The sequence below is a fragment of the Onychostruthus taczanowskii genome, unplaced genomic scaffold, assembly GCF_017590055.1.
Source record: "Onychostruthus taczanowskii isolate IOZ18803 unplaced genomic scaffold, ASM1759005v1 scaffold30, whole genome shotgun sequence".
Taxonomy (NCBI): Eukaryota; Metazoa; Chordata; class Aves; order Passeriformes; family Passeridae; genus Onychostruthus; species Onychostruthus taczanowskii.
This window is the reverse complement of record NW_024500350.1, coordinates 7000849-7020948: the sequence shown is the minus strand read 5'-3', so window position 1 is coordinate 7020948 and position 20100 is coordinate 7000849. Positions and strand designations below refer to the sequence as shown.

The 20100-nt window shown below is 44.7% G+C and overlaps 1 long non-coding RNA gene across 1 annotated transcript; it reads left to right on the top strand.

The window, feature by feature from the left end:
• The first annotated feature begins 11910 nt into the window (after positions 1–11910).
• On the top strand, positions 11911–19780 carry LOC121338506. Its single transcript, XR_005953038.1, has 3 exons — positions 11911–12466; positions 15497–15554; positions 15998–19780. It is a non-coding gene; the product is annotated as an uncharacterized LOC121338506 (long non-coding RNA).
• Positions 19781–20100: the final 320 nt, after the last annotated feature.

The following is a 20100-nucleotide window of genomic DNA, read 5'->3' as shown; positions in this document are numbered from 1 at the left end:
ATTAGCCAGAAACAGGCACAGGAAGGGGGATACAGCACCAGGAAGATGGATTTAGCACCAGAAAGATGGATGTGACACCTTCAGCCATCATTTTCTGTCTCTGACCCATCCCATGACTCTTCCCCAGCAACCTTGCCCTAATCTCCAAGAGGAGAAACAGTGGGAATGTTTTTCCCTCAAGGGCTGTCTCATGCTCTGGGATTTCTTGCAGCCCTCAACATGTATTTAGAATTCCAATTCAGCACAACTGAGGTCACAGAATTAGAGAGCCTATGATATAAAATGAGGATTGTTGGTCATGGGGATCTCTCACAGAGGGAAATGGGGACAAAACATGCAGCTTGTGCAGGATATTTTTCCAGGCTGTTCATTATTTTGTGTCTTGAAGGCTGAACTTTCATCCAAAATCTCAAAAAATATAAAATTTCAGCAAGGTTTGTGAACAGCTTTGGGCTTGGGGAGGTTTGAAGTCCTCATGACTGGAGGTGTCCAAGGAAGGCCTAGAGGTGACACTCAGTGCTCTGGGCTGGGGACAAGGTGGGCACTGGGCACAGCTTGGACCTGATGGCCTTGGTGGGCTTTTCCAGCCCCAGTGATTCTGGAATTGTATGATTCCCACCCTGGAGAATCCCCAGACTGCATCCATGGCCTGGTGGTTTGGTCTGATACTGATCTTACAGGACCCAACTTCACACTGATCACCTGTGGCATCAAAACATGAGGGGAGGAAGAACAAAATCCAAAAAAACTGGAGATTCCTTCTCTCCCCTCTCCCAATTCCAGGCTTGGCATTTTTAAAAGACCCAAACCCAAAAGATATGCTGGGCTGGTGGGATGACCAAAATCCAACAGAATTGGAGATTCCTTCTCTCCCCTCTCCCAATTCCAAGCTTGGCATTTTTCCAAGATCCAAACCCCAAAGATGTGCTGGGCTGGTGGGATGACCTCACCTGCACAGTCTTTCAGGCACAGGAAAATCCAGTTATCCAGCACTGCCTTTCACATTTTTTTTTTCCCCCGGTAATTTAATCCATAGGAAAAATAGCCATGCTCCAGGCACCAATGGGATGGGAGTGGGGAAATGTGGAAAAAAAATAATCTTTTATGAGGTAGTGACTCTGATCAGCCAACAAACCAACCCAAAATCTGCCAGAAGGTTACACCTGCACTCAAATTCAGGGTTTGTGTTTTTGTGGTCGTGTTCCAGCTTTGCTATTCCCTTCTTTTTGTTGAATATTTTGGTATTTGAGGGAAATTTTTCAATTTCAGAGGGGTAATAGAACTAAATAGAACTAAAAATATAAATAAACTTAGCCCAGGGTGAGTATTTTTGCTCTCTAAAGGGTGCTCTGGCTCCCAGTTCTGGGCAGACTCCATCCCAGACCAGGCTGGTCCAACACCAGGGCCCTGCTGCCCTTTTGGAAAGTTTCTCTTGGTAACTGATTTTAGGAAAATCCTCTCTGCTCCCTGATTTTCCAATGGCATCACAAAGAGTTTGGGGACAATGACATCTTGACTCTTTAAAAAAGAGGTTCCATGCTCAGAGGGAGACTTTTGCATCTTCTGGAGAAGAATTCCACCCAAAACCAACTCTGGATCACAACATCCACAATGACAGCATGGATACAAAAAGCCCAAACCTCTCCCAAAAATCCCCTGAATCCCTCCCACTTCTCCTCACAGCTGAGAGCAGAGCTGGGCTGGAGAGGCTTTTGTTCTAAATTCATCTCGGGCTGGATGTTTTGGTGAACTTGTCTGTTTTATAATAAATATTTTCCCCCTAAAATTATGGAATTGTCTGTTTCATTTCAAGCTCTTTCTTCACCCCAGGCTCCAGAAAGAGCAATGGTTTTTTAATGTGGAAATTTCTTGCACAGGTTCCTTCGTCCCTTGAGCCAAATCCCATTTTTCTGTTTCTTAAAGATTTATTTATTGATCCTTTTTTGGCCCACCTGATGAGTTACACAACCACATATCACAGAGGGGATGTAACCAGCAGTTTAAAAACCTTACAAAAAGGGTCTGGAAGCAGCCAAAGCAGCTTTATCAGCATCACTCTGATTTATTTAGCACATCCAATGATTTACTGTGGCCTTTGCTTTATGCTCAAAGCATTTCTTCATTCTTTTTCGTCAGCTTTTTTTTTTTTTTTTGGTCTCTTCTGAAAAGTCGACACATGCAGCCACTATTGTTTTCTATTCTCATCTTTTCAAACTTTCAGGGTTTAAATAATCTCTAATAAATAAAAAAACTTGCAGTTGAAACACGGGAAGGAAAATTTTTTTTTTCTTTCCAGCTACTCCTGACCATAAGGCACATTAAAGGTTTGGGGTACTTTTTCTGGTTCTGTTTGGTTTGTAATCAAGAAACTACTTGAATGAGAGAATAAATATAAATATAAGCATAAATGTAAATATAAATTATGTGTCATATATAAAATATAAATATAAATATAAATATAAATATAAATATAAATATAACTACATAATAAATATAATAAATAAAAATAAATTAAAATGAATATACATATACATATATACATATACACACACACACGCACACACACACACACACACATATATATATATATATATATATATACATACATACATATATATATATAAAAATATATCCAATCCTGGATACTTTATTACTTCCAAACCCAAACTTCCTTGAAGTTCCTGGCAGATCCCATCATTTTTTTTCCCTTTTTCCACACTAAATTCCCATTCTCAGCTCAAGTTGGAAGTGCTGAACTGGCAGAAGGAGTGAGCATTTTAACCCCCATGAGATTTCCACTCAAATTTTGGCAGCCTGGGGAAACCTAAGCTCGAGATATTTAGGGAAGGTCCCTAAATTAATCTTTTCATGACTCTGTCATCCATCAGTGGGATGGACAGTGAAGCTCTGTCCTTCATAAAGGCTTTGCCTGGGGTGTTTTTGTGGTGAGGAATTCTTTTGGTGTCCCTGGGGAGCTGACCCTGCCAGCAGCTACACAGGTGGTGAAGGAACAGATCTTCCTTTGCCTGGAAAAGCTGGAATTGTAACAGCTTTTTTTTAATTAGAGATCCTCTGACTTTCACAAATCCTCCTGCGAGCCAGGGAAGGGTGGCTGGGCACGGTGGGTATGGGGCACGGCTTGGATTTGGTGATCTTGGAGGTGTTTTCCACCCTTAATGGTTCTGTGAGGTTGGGTCAGTCCTGGCTGAAAGGTGGGAAATCAAAGTTGAAAAGTGGGAACGATTCCTTACAAATATTGGCAAAGTCCAGGTGAAGAGGAAACCAAATTTGAGAATTGGGAACAATTCCTTACAAACACTGGCAAAGTCCAGGTGAAGACACAGAGCTCTGGACTCCTCCGGAGTGCCACAACAACCTTGTTCCTGTCCTTTGTGAGGAACAGCTCCTGGCTCCTTTCTTCCTTTGTGAGGAAAACCTCTCTTGGGGCAGATTTTCCAGAGCTGAGATTTTTTAAAATGCTCTCTTGTGGCACCTCCACAAGGGTTTCCCAACAAGCCCTTCTCCATCACAAATCCCTTGCTCCTCACAGAGAATTTTGTGATCCTGTGAAGCTTTCAGAGCCCTCTCCAAAGATTAAATTCTAAGATAAATTCTAAGTAAAAAGATAAATTCTCAAAGATTAAATTCACCCTGTTGCTAAAATGCTTCCAGTGCCAGGCATGGACTGAGCAGTTTGCAAGGCAAAACTGTTCCAAGTTTTTCCATTTTGTACCCAAGTGCAGCTCTAATCAATTTTCTGATTGATAAATGCACTGGTAAGTCCCACCCCTCCCATTTCCAAAGACATAAACAAGTCACAGACCATCCTGGGATGGAATCCCAACCAAAGTCCTGAAATCCAGCACATTATCTCATATTAAATACACTCCTAGAATCCCTCTGCTTTCTGTTTAATTGAAGTATGACACACAAAGCAAAAGATGTTAATTGAATTTTATAGCTCCCAGAAGCTGCCAGGTTGTTGGAGATAATTTTTGCTGAGGGGAAAATTTATCTTCTCAGGTTTATTTCTTTTTTTTTGAGTTGGAAGCACTGAAGGAGCCCTCGCTTGGAGAGACACCACATTTATTTATTGGCTTTGCTTTCTTGCAGCTAATGGCTGGTTTATTTTGCAGAAAACATGTCTAGCTTTGCTCTTAACGACACTTTCAGTAAAAATCTCATCAAAATGAGGAAAAAAAACCTGTTCAACCTCTGAACTTGAGCCTTATCTCAGATTTAATCTGGATTTGAAATGAGGCCTGACTGCTGACCTCTCTCAGCTGAACCTCCCATCACCTGCCAGGGCTCTTTGGTGAAACCCAGCTTTTATTTCTGCTTTATTTGATTTACAGTAATCCCTTCTGGGAAAGGCTGCTCTGAACTTGGGCTTGGCTGTGCCTGATCAATTAAGACAGGAAAAGAGTTGATTAGAGCTCCTCTGATAGTGGGGCCTATCACAAGCCCTTCTGCATCCACTTGGGCTGGTCAGGAGGGATTTTTTTACACACTGGCTATTGATCAGCACCTACAAATGAAGATATTGGAGAGGTAATTGCTGCTCCTGCAAGGCCCTGCAATAAATTTAAAATGTGGCAGCACTAAAAGTGGGATCCTCAGTAAACACATTTCACTGCCCCAGAGGTTTGGGGCTTATCAAAAACATTTATCTGGCAAAATCTGGGCCTGGAAGGGGCCATTTCACAGGTTCCTTTCTAATGTTTGTGTCACCAGCTTCAACCTCAGCTGGCAAAAAAGTATTAAATTTAAAAAAACAAAAGGGATTGAGACTTTGAGGCAATTTCATTTATTTCCTTCCTGTCACTGTGGTGGGCAGTTCAGGCCCCAATCTATGCAATGGGAGATAAATTTGAAAACTATTATACTTATTTCTAGATGTATAAAGATATATTTATGTTCTCTCTAATTATATCAGTAATTTCTTGCAAATTACTGAGGAGCAGCCCTTCTTGATTTCTTGTACACTGGTTAATTTTAGATCCACTAGCAAGGAAAAAAAAAGTCAAACATGGCTCTGATAACAGAGTTCATCACTTACTGTCTAGTGAACACCTGGCTCCATGTTTTCCAGGAAAAGACAGAAGGTTCCTTGGCAGGTTAATTAGAGGATCTAATTGCATTTTTATTAATGGGCCTGCTAGATTTTATTAGTAGTGGAGTTGCCAGGCCTGCAGCAACGCAGAGTCTGTTTTTGCTTCTTGTTGTGCTCTGAGGGTTGGTGTTCATCAGAGGGACAAGGTGAATTTAATGAAATAAAGACTGCAGTCAGAATGGAACCTCTGGACCTCTGCACGATTTGATTTAAAAAGATTTGATAAGGAATCCTGTCTGTTGGACACAAGTTTCACTAATTTAATACAGAATGTGGGAAAGGAAATGAGAATATTAAAAAGAAAAGGAGATAAAAGGATAACACAGAATTATAAAATTGCTGAAGAGACCACGGGCAGGGACATCTTCAGCTCTCCAAGGTGGCTGCAAGCCCCATCCAGCCTGCCCTTGGACGCTTCCAGGGATCCAGGGGCAGCCACAGCTGCTCTGGGAATCTGCTCCAGGGCCTCCCCACCCTCACAGGGATGAATTTCTCCCTAAAATATTTGTCTGTGCAGCAGCAACCACATCTCCTAGCATCTCTGCTTCCTGAAAAACTTCAAGACCCCTCGGGAGGTCCCTGCTCCAGACCCAACCCTTCCTGTGGAGCCTCCCTGGTGCCAGAGCCAGCAGCTGGAGGGGACAGGCTGTGGGTTTTACCTGCATCCTCCTCATCCTCATGACAGGGAAATACAGCTCTTCTTGTCCCCAGCTGCCTAGCTGAGAAAGATCTGCTGAGGCCTCCAGGGAGAAACCTGCAACCTGAGGTTGCTCCTGGCCGGTATTTGCATTAAAATCCACAACTGTTGCCTGTATTTTATGCGGAAATCTCACTTAATGTGCTTGAAGAAGAAACCCAGCCATTTCTACACAGAACGTTTGTTTATTGATTATTTTGCTATGCATTTGTTGACGCCACAATTCTGTCTTTGGCGGCAGAAAGAGGAAGAACAAAGGAAAAATAATGCATCGAGTCTGAGGGGAGAATTCCTGATGCTGCTTGGGAATGGGAGCTGAGCAAGCAGAAAATAAAACCTTCTGTAGAAATACATCCCAGATGTAGTTCCAGAGTGTTAATCAGCAAAACTGTAGGATTTGATTAAAAAGATTTGATAAGGAATCCTGTCTGTTGCAAGCAAGTTTCACTAACCCAGGGCCCTCATGAACAAATCCTTTTTTTGAATTAATGAATAATGTGCACAATGTTTGATAAGCTGCCTCCACCAAGCCATGCAAGCACAGAATGTACAATCCTAATTAGCTGCTTTGCCCAGCTACTTAAAATGTTTTGCACATGCCGGCAAATGTAAATATACAATTAGGACATGCTTAGTTAAAAGGCAAAGCAAGATAAAGCACAAGTATTATTAGCCAGAACAAAAATCTTCCTGATCTTCATCATAGGCAGGGCTAATTAGGTTGGTAAAATGTGCAAATGAGCTCAGCTGATTGTTTAGGGTTTGAAAAGCAGTGCCAGGCTGGGCAGTCAAGCACTGAGTGTGTTGAGGGATGGGTTTGTGATTGTTGGTTCTGGGAGCTGCTGCCTGCACAAGTGTGAAAATAATCAGCATTAGGAAGTTGTGTTAACAGGAGTTGGGAAAACAGTCACAGGAGATCTTCATGGCAGATGAACCACAAAAAATGTCAATTGTATCAGCTGGTTTGTGTGGCTGGGTGTTTTTCTGCTTATATTTGGGGAGTAAATTCAGCTCGCTGTCAGTTTGGTTTAATGAATGAAGTTTGAGGGGGGGAAATGGAAAAATACTTTTTTCTTTCTCTCTTTGAGCATTTGCCCATTCCCTATCTCGAAACCCCACATTTCCAGATTGTCTGGGATTAGGAAATGCTTCATGAGTTAGTGCCAGAGAAGGTAAAGAGGAACTTTCTTCCAGGGAATTTGAAGCATCCTGCACTGCTGTGGATGTTTTGCTTTCAGGTTGGAGGTGATTCCCCTGAAACACCAGGTCTGCGTCAGCAGCCTGACAACTTCTTTGCAGTCAAACACACACCAGGAGCTAATTAAAAGAGAAGCTCTTTAATTTCCACTGCAAAGCTTTCAGTGTTTATCTCAGGGCTGGTTTTGCCAGCTCAAATTGGTCCTGCTTCTCCCAGGAATGTGCACCCAAAATTTGTCCACCTGAATTCCTCAACTGACTGTAGACACCTGGCCGGGTTGGTGAAAGTGGAAGTGACACCAAAGCCACCAGCAGAACCCTGATCCAAGACTCTGCTGGTTCTCTTTGTGCAGCTTGGTGTCCTTTTGGGTCTGTCCCTGTGAGGGCCATCAGCAGCTGGGATTCCTGGAGGAAGAAACAGGAATGTTGCGTAAATCAATAAGTGGAGGCAAAGCAGAGATCGCCACTCATCCCCTCAGTGAAAGCACCTTTCAAGCAAATTCATATTTACAGTCATAGCACTGTTAAAACTATTTTTAATTACAGAAAATAAAATACTAATAAAGCTTTATTAGTGTTTCATCTCTCCCTCTCTTTCTTCACGCCCTCGTGTGAATTTTAATTGTGGTTTCTTTCCCACACCCCTCCAAATCTGAGGAGGTTCCAGCAAAGCCAGGAGGAGCAGTTGGGAGCAGTCTGATCCCGGCCCAGATAGGCTGGGTTTGCCTCGTTAAGCCTGCCTGCAAGCCTAGCAAGCTGATTAAAGCTGAGCCCATTCTCAATTTACAGGCTCTTGGTGTCTGTGGGATATGAGACACCAAAAAAAGCCTCCTGTGTCCCTGATCCTTTAACTGCATGTCAGAGCAGTCGAGGAGTGAGGTTTCATCTTTCTCGAGGTGTTGCCAGGTGCTAATTAGCCTCGGGACCTTGTACAAAGGGACAAAGTGCAGGAAAAGATTTCAGTGGGGATTGGTTTCTTGCCCACTGTGTAGAACTCAGCCCTGCAGGAGTCTGTGGGATTTATTCCCATTTTGTGCTTCCTCCAGGCATGGACTCTGCACTTACTAACAGAAGTACCTGATTGAGCAACTTTCAGTTGCTGATTGAGTGGATATTTTGTAGTTTGAATTTCCACATTCCCTATTCAGAGTTGTCTATTACATCCCCAAAGCAGAGGGAAGACAGAGCAATATTTAAATCCCCCAGTTTTTTGTTAATTTGGCTCAGCTAAGGAAAACTTCCATCCTGGACCTGATAACTGGTTTATTAGAGCACTTTAAAACAATAAGAGAGCACAGCAAGTTCCCCAGTCCCAGGGGAAGGTGAGCAGGGCTGGAGCAAGCCACAGCTCCTGTTGTCCCAGCCTCCATTCAATCCCAGTGGCGTAATGGAAAGCAGTGGGAATGTCCTTGATTCCCCGATAGCCTCAGCCCTGCGTGCTCCAGCCTTTCTAACACAGGCCTTTGGGAAACTGCATGTGGCTTTGGCCTAGCCAGACACCCCCTTTGGATTTGTTTTTTTCTGTTTTGCTGTTCCATTGGCGGCGAGGGAAGGAAGTGGTGGGAGAGCGGAGTCGGTGCCCGGCCACTCACAACATTCCCAGACTGCCCAGGATGGTCATACCCTTGGCAGGCTGCTGCTTGCTGTGGGCTCACCTAAAAAGTGCTTCTGGCTGCTGTCAAAGCCTTCCCAACAAGCAGAGAGCTTTGTTTGTGGATACCCAACCCTTCTTTTATCCCATTTCCGACTGCTCCGTTCCCCCGGGCGCTCTTGGAGCTGCGTAATCACCGCCAATTCCTTCTTGGGGGGATTGCATCCAAAGCTTTTGGGCTTTTTCAGGTCATGTGTGCCAGACCTCAAAGTGACCTGAGCTAACAATCCCTTGTTTCTCTTCCTCTTTCATGTACTTGCTTTCCAGGATCAATCTCTTTCCAACAATAATATTAATGTTGGCAGCCTGTCCCGCTCTGGTGTGTGTCTGGAGCAGAGAGGAGAAGGACAAAGCTCCCTGTCTTTAAAACTTTAAAGCACTCCTCTTCCAGCCACACTTGGGGCCTTTTCTTTACATTTGTTTTATTTCTGAGCTGAAGATATTGAGGGTTTTGTTTAAGAGAGTCCCATGCCCGGCACCAGTGACTGGTGCAGAATCCATCAGGGCTTTGCTGGGTTTGTTCCCATCACTTTTGATATTCCTCAGACATGAAGGGCATGTATAGAGCTTGTTCTCATCACCCTCTGAGATTCCTGACACAAAGGGAAATTCCAGCATTAATACACAATCACTTTGTTTCAACTTTTATTTATCCAGCGCATTCTGTGTTATAATAATGTGTTATAAATAAATCACAAAATAAGTGCAGGATAATGCACAGACACGGAGAAGAGTGGGACAGAAATGGGAGGAGAGGCTGGTCCTGGAATGCTGTGCTCTGTCCTGATGGCTGCAGCCAGAACCACCAGCTAGAAGTGACTGATTATAAAATCATAGCAAGAAATTAGATGGACCCATTTAATAGCAGAGAGAAATTCCTGCAGGAGTGAGGGGACTTTTATCACCTCACAGCAAGGCTGGATGCATTTCCAGAGGATATTTCAGGCTCAAATCCTGGACTCCATGAGCTGTGAATGGAGCAAAGGGACCAAGCTAAGTGACACTTCACCTCACCTTCAACTTTCCTGAATCAGGAATAGGGAATTATTCCTTGGAAGGAACAAGCTCGATGATAGTTTTACAGACCTGCCTGGAGTCAGGATGGGTGTGGCATTACCCCAATCTTTATTTCCAGTGAAAAGGAGCAGCCAAGCTCTGTTTGCACCCAGGGCTTCTGTCAATACCCTGCAGGGCAGGAGGTGCTGCTTTGTACCTGGAATTCATCCTGCAGTGAAAAGGGAAAGGATGTGGGCTCTAAACCCCACTGGGGGAGAAGATTCCCTGTTAGTAACAGGACCTTGTGTATTCACCGTACACAATAAAGCATGAACAAAACCATCAAAGAATTGTTTTCCGTTCAAGAGAGAGGGGGAAATGTGGGAAATGGATTTGTAGAGAATTCTCAAAGCCTGACAGAAGACTCACATAGTGTGCATGTATATGCAAACCTTGAGATAAGAAATACTCATTTAGAAATACCATAGAATAAGACAAACATTGGTGAGAGAGAAATGAAACTAGAAACAAGTTTCAAAGGATGGCCTTACAAAACAGGCTGGATACTTTAGAGAGATAGAACTGTGAAATGTGCATTGTAGTGGGACCCACGAAGGGTAATTTTAGATTATTGGCTTTAAACATTTACAACATGGTGTAACAAAAACTAATAAGCCAAGAAATGCTTACAGTGTATTGTAATTAGGAAATAGTAACTTCTGATTGTACTGGTGTGAATTATACCACCTGTATCATCTCACCTTTCACATGAGGCTGAAAGTAGAATAAAAGTTTTTCAAACACTTCTCAGTTTGAGAGCTTTAAGTCAAAAAAACCCATAATCCAACACCCTGGCCCATTTTCCCCATCACCAAACCTCCCTGGACACGATCCCCACTCCCCAGGAAGGACGGGTCCCATCGTGCCCAGGACGGAGAGCGCTGCTATCGCCTGTCACCATCCCCGTCTGGGTGATTTAACAACAGGAACTGCTCCGTGCTGGGCTCTGATGGCAGAGATACCAGCAGGGCAGGGCAGGAAGGGTGAGACAGAAGCGTTAACGCTCCGTTTGCTTATCTGACAGCTGGAATTGGACTTTTCTTTTCATTTTTCCCATTGACAAACGCTGCTTTTCTTGCTCTTCCCCTCCCGCGAGGAGCTGGTTGCCATCCTCCCTCTCCACCCAACCACCACACGGTGCAGATGTTCCAGCTGCCACCAGCCCCAGCGCTGCCCAGGCTTCTCCAACATCATCCAGGCTCTGCATCTCGAGTTTTGGGGGGAAATCACCCTGTTTGCCCATTTACAGATGTTTATCCCCATCACCTCAGCGAGCCTGAGCTTTTTTCCCTGCCTGTGGTGCTCTGCTTTCTGATGCCGCTGTACAGTAAAGGGCCTTATCCAAGCCATGTTTATTTATGAGAAACTTTTATTTAAGAAGAAAAAAAAAAAAGATACTTTTAAGACAAAACAGATTTTAAGGGCAGTAAATCACTCTGTGACTTTCTATCTAGAGGTTGGTTATCCTCTGGTGGTAAATAAATGAGGTTTTTTAGCCTTTTCTAGTGACTGCCTTGTTCTGGGCTGCTGCTGCCCTCCCAATCCAAGGGATGCCTCACACCCAGCTGGGGCTCGGCAGCAATTTCAGTTTGGCTGGACCTTGAAATTAGTCCCTAGCCTCGTGATTGAGTTGTCAGCATCTGCTGAGGGATCATTTATTGTGCTGTCCCTTCCCATTCAGACAGGAAAGCCTCACACAATAACTTCACCTCGTGGAAAAGGTCATGCCCAGAGTTCACAAAACACTGTCTGTGTTCCTTTATTTATTGCTTATGCCCACCCCATAAGCCACAAAACAGGGGAAGACAGTTAAAAATACTCTGCTTTGGCACATTCCCCTGATTTGGCAGAATTTGGGCTGAGGCTTTTGTATTTATGTGAAAAAGCAGGACAAAGCTCAGCTGGATTTCCCTGAGAGCCCCGAAGCAGAATCAGGGCAGGATTTATAGCTCTGCATCCAGCCCATAAATCACTTGAGGGAAACTTTAAACCCAGCCCGGGTTTGCCAGGACGGCCTGGCAGCCCCAGACTGATTCACAGAGTGTTGTGCCCTGTTCCTGCCCTGCCACCGATTTTCCACATCCCATCCTTTTGCCTCCATGGCCACCCCACCTCCTGTTTCCCTGTGTGCTGTCCCCAGCGTCCCCACGTCAGCGATGTCCTGGTGTAAGCACAGGCAGAGCCCTTATCACTCACAGCAAATGGTTCTTTCCCCTCCATGTATTTTTATTTTTGAGTGTCAGATGTGGAAAACCCAACAGGATGATCACTCAGCATGTACCTTGTGTCTGCTGCCTGCTGGGAAGTCACAGCAGAAATGACAAATGAGAGAGGGAGGAATTCAGAAAACACCAAATGGCTCAAAAGGCAGCGGGGCAAAGCAAGTCCAACCCTTGCTGTGGTTTTGCTGGTCTTGATAGAGCTGCAAAACCAAGAGACAAATACTCAGATGTTCCACTGGTTTGTCAGCAGGCAATTGGTAAAAATCTTTTAGCACTTTTCCTTGAAGAATGATGATTTTTCTTTTTCTTGCCACAGAACTCCTGTGGGCACGACGAGGCGTTCCCAAAGAGCCCTGATGATCTCATCCTGGGAAACCTTCATCCCAGCAGTGCTCCCTGGATGATTCTCCAGTTTTGGACTGCTGGATGATTCTCCCTTTGCTCTGGCATCCACCAGGATGCCTTGGTTTGCAAAGACAGGTGTCTGCTAAAGAGGGGAGATGGGGCAGTCGGAATTCCAGGTGCTCCAGGTAGGTATTTGCTCATTTCCCCTGTATTCTGCTTGAAACAGCTTTTGAATCCGATATCAAAATTGGATTCAAAATTGGTGGTGCAGCAATATCTGACAGCCACAAAGGGGATTCACCTCCTGGAGTGATATCAGATCTCAGAATTATAGGAATTCTTCTTAGCAAAGCTGTGAGACAACAGGGATAATTTTCCTTGCTGCAAATTCAGCCCTAGTCGCAATTTTACAAATTTGGAGTGGCCACAAAAGGCAAAAAGAGAAAGATACAAACTTTAAAATGACCTGGAGAAAAGAGATCAGAGAAGGATACAGAAGCATGAGAGGAAAAAAAATGTTAAAAGGAAAAGTAATGTTTGAAGGAAAATTGTTAAAAGAGTGGCTCACTGGTGGTCCAACAGCAGGATAAAGGGATGTAACCACATTGTCACACTCAGTGTAATACTTTAATTTTCACCTCTTCTTAAAACTGCCTCTGGTTTCAGTCAGCATCCACCAGAAATACCCTGGAATTAACTCTGTTGTGGTATTTTCAGTAGCAGAAACACTTTCCTCTGAAATGAAGTCCTCCAAGAGCTGCTCTGCTGATCCCATTCAGAGGAAGACAGAAGATTTATTCCAGTGTTCACTGCTGTCAGTGGGACCTGCAGCCCCTGTCTTTATCCCAATTAATTTTGTCTCCCAGTGTTTACCCAGGTTTGTGCTGCAGGCACTGGAAGGTTCCACAATCCCTGCTTGGGGCAGATAATTTCATGTCCTCCTGAATCCTCAGAAGGCAGAGCAGGGTCCCTGGAGCCCAGAGCACTCCATGAAGCACTTGTGAGAGTAATGATCCCTCCTTTGCCCTGCCTGGCAATTTTAGTTTGCATTCCAAACATGATTTTATGCAGGACTCTGGAATTTCTCATTAACTGGGGTACAACCATTTCTAGGAGTTTCTGAGGCGTTTTGCAAATATTTGCAGCTGGGGCATGTGGCAAAAAGGGGTTGAAGGGAGACATAATTTATGTCAGCTCAGTAATACTCATTCATCAAAGGATAATTGTGCTAATTAAAACTTTAGCCACAAGTCTTGTCCAGCCCACAGATGGAGGCCCCATCCCAAGTGTCCAAGGCCATTCTGGACAGGGCTTGGAGCCACCTGGGATGGTAGAAGGTGTCCCTGTGCAACTGGATAATCTTTAAAGTCCCTTCCCACCTAAACAATTCCTCAATTCTCTCTCTATACCCCCACAAATACTCATATTTGAACCAACTACTCCTCACCTTCAGCTCAAGTGGTGAAACACAACAAGAAAACCCATTCCCATATTTTCATTTTGAAGCAGAGCAGCTTCCAGGGGGACTCAAAGTTGTTTTCTCCTTGAGGAGTGAGGAGGTGAAACTTATCCCGTGCAGCTGCCTCCATCATTCCCTTGCAGGCACGTTCACCTGGCTCCTGCAGCAGCCCAGAGCTGGCACTGCCCCCCTGGCACTGCCTGGGCTGAATTTGAGCTCAGCTCAGGGGGCACCAGCCCATCCCAGGCTTCTCTTGGAAAAGGGATCGATGCCTCAGCTGTAAAGAAAAGAATCTGCATCACAATAGAGGTTGCTGGAGGGAGGGCTTTTACAAAGCATTTGCTGTTTCTAATTTTGGTAAGGAAATAGGCAATTACTGCCTTAAAAAATTAAATGTCATGTCATTTCAAACTGTCTTTGTTTCTCATAAACATCTTGCAACTTGTGGCAGAGGCTGCTGGAAATCTCCCCTGATAGCAGTGCCACGTTGGCCAAGAGATGTTTGATTGGTGCTCCAGCCTTCTGTTCATGTGGGTTGGACTGGTCTGTAGTCAGATAATAAAATCATCTGCTCAATTTAGCTTCAAAACATAAATTTGAGTGGATCAGTATTCGTTTTATAGCAGCTCTACCTCATCCATCCAGAGAGGCAGCTAAAACCAGGTTTGGCCAGCACTAAGCCACCATTTGCTAGCTGATTTCAGCAGAGGCAGCCTGGAATTTTGACGTGTGTGTCCCCAGGCTTTGGCTGAGGTCCAGCTCTACCTGCTCCTCAGAAGGGCTGGGTGGGTCAGGGTGTGCTCAGGTTTGCAACCCCTGGGTCTGAGTCACCTCCACGCTTCTCCAGGTTGGAATTTCTGAGGTAAAACACAATCTGTAAATTGGGTTTAAATGGCTGCACAGATATTTAGGCATCAGCCTGTCTAGATTTTGTCCCAGAAGGGTGAATTCATGCCTCACCCAGTTTCATATGGACTTTCTGCCACTTCATGTGCTCTGCAGTTACAGCACCCTGGTGAGTCGGGGTTGACACCCACTGGACACTGAGCACCAAACCTCATAGTCAGATTTTCCTTAAAGGATGTCCCAGAGCTGCTGCTCCTTTCCAAAGGGAATTCTCGGCTTAAATCCCAATTATCTGAATGGACTTGCTGGTCTCAAAGCCAAGCAGAAGCTCCACCACTTTCACCTGTGAGATTGGCCCAAACTCATAAAAAAACCACTTCCTTGGAAGTTGATGTCTGATCAAAGGAATCCTTCAGTGACTGTCATCCTTCAGTGTCTTTCACCCTGCAGAGTTCCAGTCTGGAGAGTGACAGGGAATGCTTCTGATGTCTCATCAAAGGAATCCTTCAGTGACTGTCGTGTCTTTCACCCTGCAGAGTTCCAGTCTGGAGAGTGACAGGGAATGCTTTATTCCTAGATTAGATCCTTTATTCCTAAAAATATGTGAGGTTTGAAGACAGGGAATTGAAAGGCAAATGGGTGTCTCCCACTGTGCCCACTGTGGGCTGGAGCTTCCTTAATTTTTAATGTTCATTGGAAAACATCACCATGTGTCACTTTGACGTTTCCATGGTTTTATCAGACCCTGGGAGAGTCCCCAGTGGTGGCACAGGGACACCCAGATGGACACAGGCATTTGTGTCACAGCCCAGCTCGGCTGTCCCTGCTAATCCAGCCCGCCTGGGGCAGAGGGAATTAATTACAAAGCTTGGGAAGAAAAGTCAATAACAGGATTGAAACATTCCCACAGGTTTCTCTTGAACGAGATCTCCAGGATAACTTGTGCCGATGGTGAAATGTGGTGCCAGGTGAGATTTTATCACCAATTAGAGGTGCCCAGGCTTCAGCCAACTCTTGGGAAGCTCCATGAAGTCATGGATGAACGGGCTCCAAGGGAAAAAAGGCAATACAGATGATTTTCTCCAACAGATTCACTGTGATAAGCACATTCCAGTGACTCAGTGCAGAGCGAGGAGGTGCTGGATTTTTCACATGAAAAAATCTCGTAGCATAGAAAAATCTAATCAGGGGGTTTTTGGTGTTTTTTTTGTCCACTGCTTGTATTTAAAACTAAATATAATTAATAGGAAATCTGTGGACACGGACTGTACATTACCCAAGAGTGCTCTGCCCATGAGGTCACAGTTCGTAGTGTGACGGGAAATTTAAAAAAAATGAATAAAATTGCTTCCAGTCGCTTCTGAGGCAGGTCCTGAGTGACCAAATTCCCTGTCCTTTGAAACCAATCCAGGTCACGTTGGCTGGGCCCCGATGCAGCGTGGAATTTGTTTTTCCCATCATGTGAGAGGGAGGAAACGTCCCGTCCAAGGAGGGCGATGTCAGCTCGGACGCAAACGCGCTCGGCACGGAGGCACGAGGAGAGGGCTCGGCAACTTGAGAGCTTTCTGCACTGCCTCGTGCACAAAACCCTCTTGGAAGGACTCACAACAAACTGAGAGCTCACTGGAAACATCTCCCTTGTTTGTTTTGGCTGCCAGAGCTTTTCTAAGTGCAATTACCAGCAGTTGAGAAATGGAGAGGGTGAAAGAATCCTTGTGGTTCGTGCTCAGGAGACCTGGGTTGATTTCTAACCTCTGTCACGGTGTCACAGCAGGAAAAAGAGATTTAATTCATCTGCAGGTCGATTTGTACAAACAGGGATGGGGCTGCCCTGCAGCAGCAGCTCCTGGTACTGAGGTGAACCCTCATGTCCTGCTGATTTCATGGAATTCAGGCAGATATATATATAATTATATACCCATTTTTAAAAGTTTCTGGGGCTCATATATCAATATATAACCCTCTCTTAACAGCACCACACTGCCTCAGAGGGGGAAAATCCCCCATTCCTGCACACAGCTGCACATCCCTTTAAGCCAGAGGACAGGAATGGATTTGTGCCCTGCAAGGACCAACATCTTCATTAAGATCCCTGTTTGCTGGGCAGTGACAAATCTTTCCCTCAGAACACGATGATTAAGGTTTAATTTTATTCCGGATTATGGGCAGCTCCACTTGCAAAGCAGCGCTGGGCCAAGGTTGGGCACATATTGCCTGGAAATGAACGTTCCTCCCCAAAGTGCTTAAGCAGCTTTGGATAAGAAAAGATGGTTTGGGGAAGATTAGGAGCCTAAGAAAGATCTCCAGGCTAAGAGGAAAGTGCCGTTGTGGGTTCAGGAAGAAATGCTGAGGGTCTGAGGCTTCCAAATTGCTTGGGAGAGTTGGAGGAAGATGGTGGGAAAAGGATAGATTAGTGAAGGTGTTGGATTTACAGATGGGTGAAGACAGCCATAAATTATATGGGGATGAGGTGGGGGTGTGTGTTTGTAAATCATCAGCAGGGAAATTTCCAGGCTTCAGTTTGCTTAGAGAACCAAATCTGCATTTCTGGAGGTTTTATGATGTGGAACATCACTTGAGATGAAGTTTAGATGTCAGCTTAAACACAGTGGGGAATAAAATCTGTCCTGCCCAGCACAAGAACTGAGTTTGGAATATGGACAGAGGGCTGCAGGAGAAGCAGAGGGAAAGGAGGAGAAGTCTCCTGGGGCTGGGATACAAATGTTTGTCCTGATATGCAGTTCCCTGCTCCTGCAGATCCTCTCCCCTCTGCTTTTCCTCACAGGTACAGGTTTATTCTGCCAGAGAATGGTATTTAAATCCAAGCAGTGATGATTATTTGTTCTCAAACACATATGTTCTTCCCTCCCCTGAGAGCAGGGGGAGGAGGACAGCGATGAGAGCCGGCGAATGTTTCACCCTCGCTGCAGTGACAGCTTTGATTTGTGAAACAGCTTGGAATAAAATGCTGGTAATTTTTCATGGAAAAACCAAAGGACATAATTTGTGTGTGTCTCAAAGAGAGCAGCAGAGATCTGAAATGCCTGGACACACCATTGTGTGAGTGCCAAAATCCTGGATGGATATAAAACTCAGTGTTTTCAACCCAGAGAAATAACATTACAATCATCCCTGGTTAAGCAGATTCTGCTTGTTTATTGTTTTCCAGTATCTGCAGCTCTGCTCATCAATTTTTCACATTATTCCTTGGCTGTTCCCTCATGTTCTGTCTCTTTGCTGGTTTGATGTTTTGCTCTCTGGAGATTTCTTCCATAAATTTTTATTATTTCCTCTGAGAAATCTTTTTTTATGATTCCCAGTAAGAGCTGGGACTGTGATATGGTGGAGGGAGAGAAGAAAGCTGGGCAGTGGAAACTCCTTTAACTTAATGCCATGGAAAAACCCCTCTGGCTCCCTGTCAGCCAAAGAAGGTCAAAGGCAGTCCGAGCTGCAGCCATGCCAATGGATCCTAAATCCAGTATTTAATATCGATCTCCAGCTTCATAAACACCACCCTGACAGTGCTGACAGCAGCCCTGACATCAGCATGATGACACAGGGCACAAAAATGACTTCACACTGCCAGCTCTGCTCCCAGCCAGCATGGGAACAACGCTGGGAAAGAGCTTTTGTTTAATTAGTTATTGGTAATGAGGTCTGGTTAAAGGGTGAGGTGGGACTGAGGGAGCAAAGCTGGGCTGGCTCAGTGCTTGGGCCAGGGGATGTTTGACAGTGCTGGTGCAGGGGGTCAAAGCAGGGGTTTAAAGAAGATTTTGGGCTCACCTTGGCTGTGGGAAGAGGTTTTCCAGGCACTTCCGACGCCAGCCCATCACTCAGGTGGTTGGAGATGGAGCTGGAGCTGATCTTCAGCTTTGGAAGAGGATTTTGGAGATTCATCTTCAGTTTTCAAAGAGATTTCTTGAGATTTATTTTCAGCTTTGAGGGAGAATTTTGGAAGTCTCTGTGATTTTGGAAATCTCTGTGATCTGGATGAGCCCTACCCTACCCAGGGGAACAGGAAGGTTCCCAAGGAGCAGAGTCAGAACCTTGGTGCTGCAATCACATGGAAATCATATGGAAATCACAGACTTAGACATTCCCAAAATTGCTGGACACATCACCACCAGCCCATCACTCCAGTGATAAACCAAAATCTCCAGCTCTGGAGCTGATCTTCAGCTTTTGGGGAGGTTTTCGGAGATTCTTTTTCAGTTTTAGAGAACATTTACAGAGATTTAGCTTCAGCTTTGCAGAACATTTTGGAAATCCACCTGTGATCTGGCTGAACCCAACCCTACACTGGGGAACAGGAGGGTTCCCAAGGAGCAGAGCTGGGGCTGAAATCACATGGAAAGCCAGACTTAGACATTCCCAAAATTGCTGGGCACATCCCTCTGAAGAATGATGGACGTGGGGTGTGCTGCCATCACTGCCCTGCCAGTGCCAAGCCCGTGGATGTCCTTTCTGAATTTGATTAAAATCTAGAACCACCACCATCATTAAATCATCCAAAGCTCAACAGAAATATTTAGGGAAAGGGAATGTTCCAAGAGACCTCAATGGGATTCAGGGAAATGGTTCTGAGCTGACAAGAATTCACAGGGTAACTCCTTTTTTCATAAAATGAAGAGAGCAGGGAGAGAACCATTCAAACTTGACCAAATTAATTTTTACCTACCCCAGTGATCCCCACCTTCACTCCATCCATGAAAATCTGTGCCCACAGAATGAAAATAAAGCCAATCCAATGGGAGCAGCATGAGCCAGCATTTGGGATTGTGTAAATAGAGCACTGAGGTGGCATCACTGGGGCAGCAGGGATTTATACCAGCTGAGGATCTGGCCCATGAAGTGGGAATAACTCTTTCTGCCCTGTGATTTATGCTCTCCAGTTATTGACTGCTCCAAAATAAGCCTCTGTTATAAACAATCCGGGCAGCAAAGAAGGCAATTGTGCCTTAATGAGCCCATGGTTCAAAGCACTGCCCTGCTGCATTGACCCTTCTATAGATCAGAAAGTCTCCTTGATTTAATTACCTCACAGAACCCCAGACTAGACAGCTCCAAACCTCATTTATGCCCTGATCTTGCTATTTTTTTTTATTTTGGTGCACTCTATAGTGATTTACAATTCAGCCAAGGGACTCTTCAGGCGGCCGAGGAGAATTGTTTAGAGGGGTTTGTGTGCAATTACATTTTTCTGAAGGAAATAAAAAGGAAAAAAAAAGCACATTTTGAGACTCAAACGTCTTGTCTCCTTTCCCAAGCACAAATAATAAGCATTTCTGCCTTTTTAAGTGTAAAAGACTAGAAGCTTCAAGGGTAGAATTAAGGGAATTTAAATCAGGGGCCAGACACTGCACACACTGGAAATGTTCCCATTTGGAAGTTCCCAATCCAGTGGTGCACGCAGCTTTCAGCAGATATTACAGGATTGTTCCACCAGGATTATCTCAGCTACCAGGGTATTTATTTTCCCCTTCCAATCTGTGGCACAGAGCAGTGGAAATAATC